This window comes from Eulemur rufifrons, chromosome 29, assembly GCF_041146395.1.
Source record: "Eulemur rufifrons isolate Redbay chromosome 29, OSU_ERuf_1, whole genome shotgun sequence".
Lineage (NCBI taxonomy): Eukaryota > Metazoa > Chordata > Mammalia > Primates > Lemuridae > Eulemur > Eulemur rufifrons.
In genome coordinates, this window is record NC_091011.1 from 57563596 (window position 1) to 57577383 (window position 13788).

At 34.9% G+C, this 13788-nt stretch overlaps 1 protein-coding gene and 1 pseudogene across 2 annotated transcripts in view; both read left to right on the top strand.

Annotated features, from left to right (window-relative positions):
- Positions 1 to 13788, top strand: part of MAGI2 (membrane associated guanylate kinase, WW and PDZ domain containing 2) — a 1290578-nt gene that overhangs the window by 92272 nt on the left and 1184518 nt on the right. The gene's annotated exons all lie outside the window — the stretch shown is intronic.
- On the top strand, positions 9325 to 9438 carry LOC138377687 (U6 spliceosomal RNA; annotated as a pseudogene).

Consider the following 13788-nt stretch of genomic DNA (forward strand, 5'->3'; position numbering starts at 1 on the left):
AATCTACCAACAGAGAAAATGTTTTCAAAGTGATTTCTACTTGGCTGACCACCATTTCCAAAATCACCGTTTGGTTAAGACTTCCTCAAATGAGACAAAGCTGTTTGTTCATGCTTCAAGTCATCTGTGTTTGTGAGGAGTTTATGAAAATCCCAAGATTTATTTTTAGTAGTCCCATAAGCATGAAGAGTTGCTAAATGTGTTTTTTTGCTAAAAAGATAGGGATGCATCATTTATTCTCCAGCAATCCAGGTGCATTATTTTTATCTTTAATTTATATACAGCATTTTCTTATAACCTTTATTGCTGCAGGAAATGTAGGCAATGTTCCCGAAAAGGGACTGCATTTCAATAAAAACAGAATGTTACTAATTATTGTGCTTTTGATTTGAATAAATAAATTAATAATTTTGATCTACTCCCTGTAGGTCTATGCCTTGTGACCATACAAGTTTGAATCACTGAGAACAGTGAAATAGTTGACATTTTTAATCACTCACCACAGTGCCTGGCACTTTAAAATATTGAAGTGGCAGAAGAAAGATTTAAGGTACATGTCAATCGATAAGTGCTTTGCCTCATGTGAATTCTGCACAGCACAGACTGATCCATGTTTTTTAGCAAGTGTTCATTTTTCACATTGAAGTGCTTTTAAAGTTTGGATATATTCCACGAATTGTAATAATTTTGTACGTTTTCACAATCCCAAAGCTTAATTTGCTGTTTTAATCATTTTAACTAAAACATCTATTTCAACCTAAACTGATACATCTGACATATTACAATAATTCTTCCATAGTAGTTGTGGAATTATACTTAGAATAGCATTCCCCTTTATACTTTTTCTTATGCATGGATAAAATATTAAGTATGTTATTCAGTTTTTCTTCCAAGCATAATTTTCACTGAGGAAGTCCCTCCCTACCTGTTAATAGATGACAAACTTGAAATTATTGTGTCGATACAATTCTGCAGTGTCTTCTGTTATACATAACTGTAGGTAATTAAAGTTTGTGAACAGATAATTTTAACTTGAAATAAACTTTTTTTTTTTTTTTTTTTTTTTTTTGAGACAGAGTCTCACTTTGTTGCCCAGGCTAGAGTGAGTGCCGTGGCGTCAGCTTAGCTCACAGCAACCTCAGACTCCTCGGCTTAAGCGATCCTACTGCCTCAGCCTCCCGAGTAGCTGGGACTACAGGCATGCGCCACTATGCCCGGCTAATTTTTTCTATATATAGATTTTTAGTTGTCCATATAATGTCTTTCTATTTTTTTTTTTAGTAGAGACGGGGTCTCGCTCAGGCTGGTCTCGAACTCCTGACCTTGAGCAATCCACCCGCCGGGGCCTCCCAGAGTGCTAGGATTACAGGCGTGAGCCACCGCGCCCGGCCTAACTTGAAATAAACTTTAACAGATGTGAAACAAAACAAAACAGAGCCACTATAATATTTTGATTCACATGAATCCTAGTTACTTTAGTATAAATCCTTCAACTCTACAATACCTTCAAATGTCAGATTTATACATATAATGTTATATAATTCTTTAACATTAAGTGTACTTTTTATATTTCAGTATATTACTTCTTTGCTTTATACAACTTTTCTTGGTTTTAGAATCAAACTCACTGATTTATTTTCAAATCTTATGTGACTCTTTAGGTATATGGGACTATTTTATAACAAAAGTTACCTAATAAAGCTGTTTTCATTAAATAAAATAAATTAATACTCTATAACTTTTCTCAATGAACTATTTAAACTGGTTTGTCCATTTATTTTGTATAATCAACTAAGCAAAGGGGCACAGATTTTCCTAATTTCCAAGGATTCTTTCTGAGGTACTTTTCTTAAACACCAAAATATATAACAGTAATTTCTCAGTAACAGACCAAAGTATTTAGAACTCAATAGAAAAACAAAGAGATGTGGTTCTTATCTGAATTCAAAATTTTAATAGGAAAAATGACTCTATTTAATCCATATCCTTGAATCTTCCTCAAAACTAATCCTACTGTCAATTTATTTTTCATTCAGCCCATCTTCTAAAATATTTGTTTAAGTCTTTGTTACCCAAAAATTCAAAGGAAGATGTATGCCGAGTGTTCTTTCCCTTACTTTCTTTTTCTTATATCTATAATTAAAACAGAATTATAAGGTGGGAGAGGGACAGATATTGATTAACTGTAGAATAATAAGAAAATTGGGCAAGGCCCTTATTATCATTTTCTCTCAGCAATTTTGTTCTTTATAATATGAAATGTGTTAAATTTTGTGTTCCCAAAATGCCCTTGAAAGACTAAAATAAATTCTATGTTCGAGGATTCATGTAAAAAAGGCAGAGTGCATGAGGTTGTGGACCAAAAATTGAGACTCTAACAAACTGTTGTATCATTACCAGATGATCTTGATGGTTTGCATGTCCCTGGGATTAATATAAAGGTTGAGTTGAACAAATTCCCAGGAATTCCAGCTTTTAAGACTTTGAAGCACTTGGGTACACCCTAGAGGAACATGAAAGTTTTTCTCTTTTTAATTTCGTTTCATGACTCCCCACACTTCTGTACTGGTCTTATTTTAAGTCTCATTTGAGTTATTAGGAGTGTGATTCCTAAAAATGCCTACTATGCAGTCCTAACTTCAAATTCTGGCCTCAGCATCTGCTCCTGTAGCTTAAATATGAGGGAAGAAAATAAAATTGGTTGAATACATGCGAGATCGTGCATCTTTAGTCTTAACCCTCAAACAACAGCCCTATGAGATAGGTGAATAGTCGTATTTCACAGATGAGGAAAGGAAAGGGACTTGAGTATAAGCACTTAACTCAAGGTCACAGAGCAGGTAAATGATAGATTTAGGATAAAAACCTCAAGATTGTTGGCTTTAAAGCCCATTTTCCCTCAACACCAAGGGGGAAAGAATGAAACTTTCAATTAATGCCATAAGTAGAAACATGTAATTTTCTTCATAAAAAAAAGAGTCAGTAGAATATGACAGGAGCACAGACTATAGAGCCATGCTGCCTAGGTTCAATTCCTAGCACTGCCACCTTTAAACCAAGTGACCTTGAGCAAGGTCACCCTTGCTCACCCTCTCTGGACTCAGTTTTCTTATATGTAAAATAAGAACAATAATAGCAGCTACCACCTAGAGTGCTCTGAGGATTAAATAATCAGGATGTGGCACATAGTAAGTGCTGGCTATTATTATTGTCATTATTATAAATTTTAACTAGAAGGGTGTTTGGAGGTCATTTTATTTAATCTTTTCCTTCTCCAAGAGGCTAAGATCCTAAGAAGCAGAATGACTTGCCCAGAATTATAAAGCAATAGAGAAACAGCATCCAGATTTCCTCACGTCCAATCTAGTGTTATATTTGTAAGCAAAAACAACATTTGAAAGATAATGAATGCTTGATGCCACATTTAGAATTTATTTGTATCATTTTATAAATCTCTGAGATTTTTCTGCAATCTGCCTATTTCTACTGAGAAATAATATCACCTAATTGTAAATTTTTATGGATATTGATAAAAGGAAGTAGCAAATTATGAACATACTGCTATATTTTATAAGTCCATAAAACTTAAAGATAGCCTCTTTTATGTACAAATAAAATATTGCACAGAAAATTGTGAGTAAAAAAAGATGGCAAAAATAATTTTACTTAAATGTGAGAGATACCTTTTTTAAGCTAAAAAATTTAAGACTGCTTGAATATTTGTCAAAATTAATGATGTAGAGCAGAGTTGTTACTCTCTCCTGTTGTCTTAAATGCATTGACTTCTTCTGCGTTGCACATTTTGTTCTAAAACAGAAGTGAGCACAGTGATTAATGCACATATATTTTATGTTGTTAAAGTTTCAAGAATGATAAAACTCTGATTTCACAACATATTAAAAATATTTTCCTTCTCCTGGAAAAAAAGTAATGAGCTACATAAATAGAAAAATCAAAAGTGGCTGTAAATGATGAATGCTACACTTTTCCTGAGAAGTTGTTTTTCTCTGATGGCAAAAAAAAAAAAAAAGAAGAAGAAGGAAAAAAAAAAAAACTGATCTTTTTGATTTATAGAAACTTAGAGAAAAACAGTTTCTAGACTTCCTTTCAAATTAATATTCAACACACAAATTACTGAGCACTTATATGCAAGGCAATATTCAAGTTAGTGAAGACACTGAAATTGATAAGACACAGCTTTGACTATCAAGGACATTACAATGACTAGTTATATTTTTTGTCCTAGCATGTTACTTAGTTACCAGTGCAAAGTATAATTATTTAATAGCATTGAACAGTTTGGTTAATAAATATAATAAAGTTGAGCCAATGTCAGAGCATATATATTCATTAAATGGTCTCCCATTATGACCATACTCTGATTACATTAAATGGTATCAGAGGTGCAGTGGATTTTCACTTTCAAAGATCATTGTAATTTTCTTTATTTGTTAGAGTAAACTATAAGAGCTATAACACATTAAAACAGAGCTGATATAAGATTGCTTAAATGACAGCATTTTGCTTTGGGGCAAATAAATAAAACATTTTCGGAAAATTCAACTCATCTCTTAACTAGGCATTGTTCACAGATTGTAAAAATGCTAACTTATTTCATTAATAAGATTGTATCTTATTTGCTCATTTATTTTATCATGTGCACAATCTTAATATTCTTGCCCTTATATTTTTAGAGTAAAGGATTTACCAACTAGCGTGCTTTTTAATCAGTGCAAGTTTCCCCTGATAATTTCCAAGGATAATTTATTGCCATCAGAAGATGTGTAAGTGATGCTAATTGGTATTGAATTTTCTAAATAATACAGAACTAGTAAATTTACTTAAAATTTTTCTAAGATATAATTTTGAGATAGTATACCTTAGTGGTAAGGTATATGTCTATGCATACAAAGATATACATGAAATGTTTCCAAATAAAAACTACTCAAATGTTATCCATGCTTTTATTGTTCGTGTTTGTTAGACTTGTCAGCTGAAGTCTGCCAAAGGGATAAACAAACAGCATGTTACTCTCAGGAATCCCCTCAGTATTATGTATGTCAAAGTTAAGAGTGAAAGTCAGCTCTTCTATGTGGGAAGTCTGGTAAGTTGGAAGTGCAAGTATGGTGCTCAAGGGAGAGGTATAAGATAGAAGAGACAAGAGAAGGAAAACAGAGCTCTGAGAAGTGGCATAATCCATGTGCAATGTAGGCTTGGTTGAAAAGCTAAGAAGGAAAATTGATCACTCAGTGTCAATGAAGAAATTCCCCAATATAGGAATGATTCACAGTGTGGCAGAGGTAAACAAGAAAGGCTAACACAGGAAGAGTCATTGGATTATGGAAGAACAGAGAGGCTTAGGTAATTAAGGCAGAACTGAGTAGGCAGAAATGAGGATGGTTAGTGTTGATCATGTTTTCAAATAATTTAATAAAATTATAAAGAATTAAATATATAATAGTAAATTTGACAGTAGGGTCAAATTGTTTTAGAGTGCTATGTATATTTCTGCAAGATGTTTACATGATGGATATTCACTTATTCATTATTTTAACCAACAAATATTTATGGAACAGTTTCTTGGTAAAAGAAAACATTATATAAGACATGTTAGGGCAAAATAAAAAATATAAAGAGGAAGACTCTTTCAAATTAACCTAAGAAAGGTGAGGATTGTTGGGGCTGATAATTGCTAGGATAATGGCCACAAAGAAATGGTACCATTTACAGGGAATCTGAGAACCAATGACTCAGGTTGTTAAAGCAAGCTAGAGGCTCTAGGCTCACATAAGATACTATAAAAGCATGTTTGTGTTACTCTCAGAGATGTGAATTCAATGAGTGATAACCAATTGTATAGGGACACATACCTTGCCCTCAAGGAAGAATTGGAAAACACACTTAGGCACAAGGTTGCAAGCCATTCTGTATTTGTGTGAGTGAATAGTTCTAAGAATGCAGAAAAAGCCATCATTTCTGCCTAAGGCGATCAGGTAGGTGTAAAGAAAGGTTTAACCTGGGATCCTGGCCTTAGGAATGGTAAGTACTCCAACACTAATAAACTTGAGGAGGAGCAATAGCACAGGAATGTAGAGGGTTCAGCACTCCGTAAGGTGAATATGCTACCAAAGCATATAGCCTTTGTTTAGATGATTTAATGGATGAGAAAACTAGAGAAAGACTAAGTGCAAGTTGCAGAGGGCCTTAGTGCCTGGAAAAGGAATAATACTTTATTGGGCAGGCAGTATATTTCCAAGCAAGAGAAATCAGAACCACAGGCTGTTTAGGCAGATTTCTCACCACAGGTTGAAATTGAGAAGGGAAAAAACTCATGGTAAAGTGTTACATCTTAAATTTTATATGCTGAAAACAAAACTACAAAAGTAGATTGATTTTTCTGAGAGGCGAAGTGTTCACAGGAAATTATATGGGTGTTCGCAAAAGCAATTGTTAGAAATAAAGCTACTTGTGTTAATAAGTGGTTTCCTAATGGGATTAGAAATGCAAATAGGAAGTGATTTTAGGGAAAGACGCCTTATAAGGAAATGAAAAAAAAATGATGGTTCTTTCTTGATAATTAGGGCTGAACGGTAACCTCAGAAAAATTTCAGTGGCGAGTATTACTATTCCCTCAAAAAGGAGGAACTGCTTTGTTCATCCCATCCGATTTTTTTCTATTCTTCTTTTGAATCTCACAGGTAAAATGTAAGAATAATTTTATTAAGAGAAAGATATAGAAATGGTTTACCTATGAGCAATATAATAATGGAAATTATTGCCAAATCATTTGGTAATATTCCTCTTCGCATTTGGCAATTTTCTATGCAACAGCAGAAATAACAGATAAGGGGTGATTTTCTTGGCTAAAAAATAACCAGTGAAAAATGACTTGAACTCAGGCACATTTAAGATGCTAGTTATGACTACATATTAAGAAAAAGCTGTTACTATCACACAGAATCTTTAGAACCAAGAAGATTGAGCCTTGAAGGTTTATTTTTAACTTAGATTTTTCTTCTTCTTCACAATTCTTGGATTTTTTAGAACACATCCAGAAACCAAGCATTATGAGAATTTCTCAGTACTCAAATTTAGCAAATTCAATTAATAGCATTTTTTTCCTTCTAAGCCTCAAAAGAACATCAAAATCCAAGCTCCAGAACTTGATGTCTTTTTATATTCTTAGATTCTAGTGTTGATACATGTATTAGTTTGGGCTTCTGTAATAAGGTGCCACAAATGGAGTAGCTTAAACAAGAGAAATATATTGTATCACAGTTCTAGAGGCTAGAAGACTAAGATCAAAGTGTCAGCAGGGTTGGTTCCTTCTTAGACTTGTGAGAGAAAATCTGTGCCATGCCTCTTCTGGTGGTTTGCTGGCAATCTTTGTCATTCTGTGGCTTATAGAAGTATCACCCAGGTCTCTTCTTTCATCTTCACATGGCATTCTCTGTGTGTGTGTGTGTGTGTGTGTGTGTGTTTCTGTGCCCACATTTTTCCTTCTTATAAGGACACTAGTCATGTTGGATTGGGGCACATCCTACTCAGTATGACTTCATCTTAACTAATTACATCTGCAATGACCCTATTTCTCAACAAGGTCACATTCTGAGATACTGGGGTTTAGGACTTCAACATATGAATGGGGGGAGCACAATTCAACCCATAACACTATTTAATGAATAGATGGAGATGGACATTGTTTAAAGTCATCTTGCAGATCATCTACTCATTTAAGATTCTGTCTCTTATAGTTATCCAGAGAAGTTAAAGATACAGAGACAATTTTTATCAGAAGAGTGCTTGTTTTCCACATATACCCAAGCTTCTAGTATTGGAGATGATCTCCTCACTGGCTCCCTTAACATCAACTCTTACCCCGGCCCCAATTCTCTAGCATACTCTTTACCTGAGTCATCCAGGAAAAATACCACTTTTATTTTGCCCTCTTATCAATAACGTGGCTCCCTGCTACCTACACAGTAAAGTCAAGTTTCTAAGTATGCCATTTAGAGCTGTCCACCCATCAAAGCATACCTGCCATTTAGTACTATCAGTCTTCACATATTCAAATCCAGTGTTCTAGCTAAATTCAGCTACTCACCATCTTCTGAACACACCAAAATCTTTCTTATTTCTGTACCTCTGTTCATGCCTATTTTATTATTGGAAACTTCTCTCTTTTATGTATCCTATAGGACTGGCTGAAATCCTATCTCTTGATGACACCATCACTATGCGCAGCAAGTGATTCCTGCCTATCATTCCTATAGCACTCGTATTCTTCATAAGTCATTTTGTACTAATTTCTGTTTGTATTTCTGGTTTTGTTTTCACATGTTTATGTCTTACCTCCCCAGCTGGCTTGTAAACATCTTGGGAACAAGTACATTCTATTTTGTTATTCATAGAGTAATGCAGGTCCTCAAACATTATTGACACAGGATTGATTTATTGTGCTTTTTTTTTTATCAGTGACATATAAGGTGGCTGTTTTATATTTCACTTTGATTTGTTGTGTGCCCCTGGTTAGTTGTCACCTCCCCTGTTCACAGAATTCCACATTATCTCATATATAGTTGGGAGTCAAGGGATTTGGTTCCATCTCATTGAACTAGTTCATTTAGTCCTCAGAGTTTTAGTTACCTTATCTGTAAAATCAGGAAGTAATACTAATTTAGTTCCAAGGTTACTGTCAGCTCTAAGCTTCTATAATTTAATGGTCTATACATTATATCATTTAGAATTAAATCACTATATAAAGCTAATTAGACATATAGGCTTTTGTACAAATATATAGACGGATGGATTGATGAACCTTGGTATAATTTTTTGTCAGTGCTGACTAACCGTTTAGTGACCCCCAATTACTTATTTGATTTTATAACCCATACTCTGGCTACATTGTAAATAGTTTTGAAGTGACCTATTGAAAATTAAAACTAATTAAAAGGAAATTTGAAAGCAATTTCTATAATGTTATTTAAAGAACTACTACTAGCAATGATTAGCTACAACAAACAGGATTGGGGAAATGCAGGGCAGTGGTATCTTCACTTTGTTTTGTTTTTGTTTTTTTAACGGAGTACATATTACTTTTACAATTGAAAAAGAGTAATTAGGCAGTTTTGCAGCCAATTCCATTTTTTAAAGAAAGGACTTCAGACTGGTGAAAATCAATAGTAAAAATAAGTATAAATGTCTCCTCCCTCCTTCAGATGGAATTGTAGAATCAAGATGCCAAATCTAACAGTGTCTGTGGATTACATATTAATAGATATGTTTATTAGTGTCCTCTCATAACATTCAAAGTGCTTCCTCATGGTGCCTGCTTCAGCAGCACATATACTAAATTGGAATGACACAGAGAAGATTAGTAGAGCCCTTGTGTAAAGATGACATGCAAATTCATAAAGTGTTCCACATTACCATATTTTTTACACACACACACACACACACACACGGTAATGAAAGGGACACAAAGAAACTTTCAGAGGTGATGAATATGTTTATTACCTGGATTGTGGTAATGATGTCATGGGTTTATGCATATATTCAAACTCATCAAATTGTATACATTAAATATATGCAGGATTTTGTATTCCAATTATGCCTCAATAAAGCTGTACATTTAAAAAAATGTGCTTCCTCATGATAATTAGTAGAGACTAGTATTTTGAATGTGGAAGAAAAGTCAAATAAACTAGTAACTCAAGAGAAACAAAATAATATGTGGAAAAAAATAATATGCAGTCCTTGGTATCTGAATATACTTAACTACTAGCAAATGAGCACTGAATATGATTCTAGGTTTTCTGGAAACTCAGATTAAGAATAATCTCTTAGGCTATATCCTTTTTATTATGTAACAGGAAAAAAGCACCTAAATAATTCCACAGAGAAAAACTATCTAAGCATTGACTTAAAGATAAAATCCATTTTGTTAGTTCTTTTGTAAGGGATATTGGAGCATAGAATAGCATGAATGTCTTCAACTACAGTTTTGTAAAAGATGCACTTGTTTCAAGGGACATTTCCTTTATTGATGCTCTAACCGTGCTGAGAGCATAACACTCTGTCTTAACAGAGGGGAGTTATTCTTGCAGAGAATGAAAAACAAGGCCTAAGCCCTTTACTTTCTGAAGATCCAATATTTTCAAGGTTTAACTGGAAGAATTGAAATTTCTGGCTCACTAATGTATTCATCATACAACATCTTTTAATGTATCTTTATAGGGTGAGTAAGGCTTGTGAGACTAAGAGAGGGAGGAACCTCATGGGTAGGAGTGCCCTTTGTGTGAGGTTCTCCCTCGGAATCAGCCTCTATTGTAGTAGGAATGTGCCGGAAAGGTGGTGGATGAGTTCAAGAAGAGTGGTTTCACTAAGTAGGTAGTGGAAACAAGTGGAGCTGGAGCTGAGGAGCAGAACTGTGACCCCCAGGGCCAAGATGGCATGAGGTGCATGTGAGAAGTTATCCAGTTCTCCCTCTTGCAGCAAGGTAATGTAGGGTTCCCAGCATCTTGCTTGAATATTGGGGGAGAAGTTAAGGCAGCCATTGGATGTTCACAGCTAACCCCCTTGGTGATTCAACTGAAGAGTTCAATCTGTTGGCATTTCAAATGGTATCCTTAACCAGGCCAGGTTTAACGACAGCACCGTATGAAAGAACTCCCCATCCTGATCCTCATGAAAAAGGCTCTCTTGGCCACAAGAGATAACTGCACAGTCTCCTTAACTAGGAGTGTTGATTTTTATGAATCCTCACCCTTCTAAGGTATTTCCTTTTCTTTTTGTTAGTGAGGCCTCAGCTTTTGAGGGCCAGTGCAAGGATTAACCAAATGGTTCTTCACTTGTGTTCTTTCATCACCTTGTCCAACAAATAATCCAAGAAGTATTACCTCTTGGTTAAGAGTTTTGTTTTTTAATAAACACAATTCATTATTTCTACCAATATTGATGTAGAGGGTAAAGGAAACTGAACATTTATTAAACTTCACTTATGAATCAGATGCCTGCTGACTATCTAACACCATTTTCATGATGATATAAACAAGGCTTACAGAAGTTCAACAATTTGTTCATGATCTTGTGCTTAGAACTGGGATTAAATCCAGGTAATTTTATTACCAAAATATTTATTTCCATTGGGTATTCATCCCAATGGGATAAGTAATTTTCTCTTACCCCATATGTATTTTAGGCATTTCTTAGCCCAGTGCTTACCATATAAGTGCTATGTGCCCAAACTTACCTTTTATGTAACTCTAGATTTAAGGATCTTTCCACTGAAGTTCTGTGTTGTCAAATGCAGACAGATTGCCAAGTTCACTGGATACAGTCTGTAAATACTTTTTGTAATAAGTATTAAGAGTTCATATTAGTTAGAGATTGTCTCACTCAGTGAGTTCTGATTTTCCACAGAAAACTGTGCCAGAGCTCCCATATTTGACAGAATGACTAAGGGATTCTCTGGGATCCAGAATGGATGCTGGTCCCGTCCATGAGACCTTAGGTAAATGGATGTCCCAAGGATGCAGGCTTGGACCAGAGTCTAAGTTAAAGGCTGGAGCTATTGAGTTATGATGCCTGGAAAACACTTCTGGACATTTACACACACACACACACACACACACACACACACGGACAGATACACACACCCTTCCACCCTCCCCAATCATATACACACTTAACATAGAAAATTAGTATACAAAAGCTTGTGTAGGAAAAATCAAAACTTTTCAATAGACCATAAAAAATGAAGCCAGATAATTGACACCAAAATACCATTAGGAAAAAATGTAAAAGAGGACAATAAACTTCTCAACAGATGAGCACTTAAAAGAAAAATGTTGCTACAGACCAGATATGAAAGTTATGACTTAAAGTTTTCCTATGCATTGAAAAATTTTAAAAAGCTCTTATTCTGTGAAGGAAGACTATGAATCATAAATGTAAGAACTCAAGGTGGGGGAAAGAAAGAGAGTGTCAATTGGCAGAATTCAGTTGGAAGAAACAAACTAAAGCCATCACAGAAATATAAAAGAATTATAAGGAGCAGATGCGAGAATAGACATTGTAGAAAACAAAGCAAAGACATAGAGAATATTAATTAGACAATTCAAGAAAGCAAAATAAAAATGAGAGATAAAAAGAATTAGGGAGGCTGGGCATGGTGGCTAACACCCGTAATCCTAGCACTTTGGGAGGCTGGAGCAGGAGAATCACTTGAGGCCAGCTGTTCAAGTTCACCCTGAACAAGAGTAAGACCCCATCTCTATAAAAAAAGAAAAATTAGCTGAGTGTGGTGGTGCACACCTGTAGTCCCAGCTACTTGGGAGCCTGAGACAGGAGGCACGTTAAAGCCTGGGAGTTTGAGGTTGCAGTGAGCTATGATGATGCCACTGTACTCTAGCCCAGGTGACAGAGTGAGACTATATAATTAAAAAAAAAAAAAAAAAAAAGCCTGAGCAAAAGCAAGACCCCATCTCTACCAAAAATAGAAAAATTAGGATGGGCACATTACCTCTGTAATTCTAGCACTCTGGGAGGCTGAGGTGAGAGGATTGCTTAAGCTTAGGAGTCCGAGACTAGCCTGAGCAAGAGTGAGACCCTGTCTCTAATAAAAATAGAAAAATTAGCTGGGCATCATGGCACGCACCTGTAGTCCCAGCTACTTGGGAGGCTGAGGCAGGAGGATCACTTGAGCCCAGGGGTTTGAGGTTGCTGTGAGCTAGGTTGACACCACAGCACTCTACCCAGGGGCAGAGAGTGAGACTCTGTCTCAAAAAAAAAAAAAAAAAAAAAAAAGAATTAGGAGAAAATGACAGATATATAAACCAGGCAAAGCAGAACCTATATATGTATCATTGGAGTCCCTGAAAAAAAAGACCAAAAACAGTAGAATAGAAAAAATATTTCAAAATATAATTTGATGGGGGAAAAGTTGTAAACAGAAAAGAATATCTAAATCTATTGATAGGATATATCACGTGGTAGTGAAAATTGACTCAAAACAGTCTACACTGAGACATATCCTTCTGCTACATACCCAGAACATATGTACTTAAAACAAATTCTAGTAAATTTTTTAGCCTTTATGATAGAAAAGCATTTTTTAAATAGACAAAAGTGATCATGCTAATTACAATATGAAAAAAATCATTTCTCCTTGGTGGTATTCAACACTACAGGTCAGTAGAGCAAAACCTCTGAGATAATCAAGGAAAGAAAGCGTGAGCCACGGATTTCATGTTCAGCCAAGATGTTTATTAAGTGTAAAGGCTACAAACACTATTGAATGAGCCAAAACTCAAGAAATAATGCTCAGATACCAAGGACTGAGCTTCAAACAATCAAGGGATGACAGGAAAAACTTTAGTAAAATGACTGGTGATAGGCATTTAACATATTTGACAGAACTAAGACCAAATCAAATGTGTAGATTAGATGAAAAAATGCAAAATAAATTTTAAATGCCCTGACAATTAAAAAGTATACAAGTAACAGAAATTGAGAGAGTAAAGGGGAAAGAATTTAAGCAGTTTCTCAAAAAAACAAACATGTAAGTACCATATGTAGAATATCATGGGTACAGTATTTACTGATTGCTTCATCTACAACAGTGTAGAGTCAAAGGATATCACTTAAAGCTGATAAATCAGGTAACAGAATTATAACTTTGTATGATTATATCACTTAACCGTACAAAGATGATAAACAGGATTCTAAAAAATCATACACAATTGCCAAATATTAGAAATTAGCTAAAATTAGAAATGCTGAACAATT